Source organism: Octopus bimaculoides, chromosome 10 (assembly GCF_001194135.2).
Source record: "Octopus bimaculoides isolate UCB-OBI-ISO-001 chromosome 10, ASM119413v2, whole genome shotgun sequence".
NCBI classification, from domain to species: domain Eukaryota; kingdom Metazoa; phylum Mollusca; class Cephalopoda; order Octopoda; family Octopodidae; genus Octopus; species Octopus bimaculoides.
Window position 1 is genome coordinate 79400584 of NC_068990.1, and position 382 is coordinate 79400965.

Here is a 382-nt window from a genome sequence, read left to right on the forward strand (position 1 = left end):
ACATACATACATACATACATTCATACATATATATATATATTCATTCATCCACACGTACATGCATTCATTCCTTCATCCACACATACATACATACATATATCTCTCTCTCTATAGCTACATATTATATAATACGCCAATATGTGCGTCCATTCACACAGTCAGATATGCCTATAATAATGCGTCTGTATAAACATACTCATGCACACGTACAGTCATACAGTCATACACGTAGATCTTCTTCTCTGTACTCATAGCCCCCGAACCCTCCCTTTCCAATGGAGTATTCTTTTATCAGTTTTTACACCTGCACAAATAACACAACTCAAGACCAATCTCTCTCCCTCTCTCTCTCTCTCTCTCTCTCTCTCTCTCTCTCTCTCTC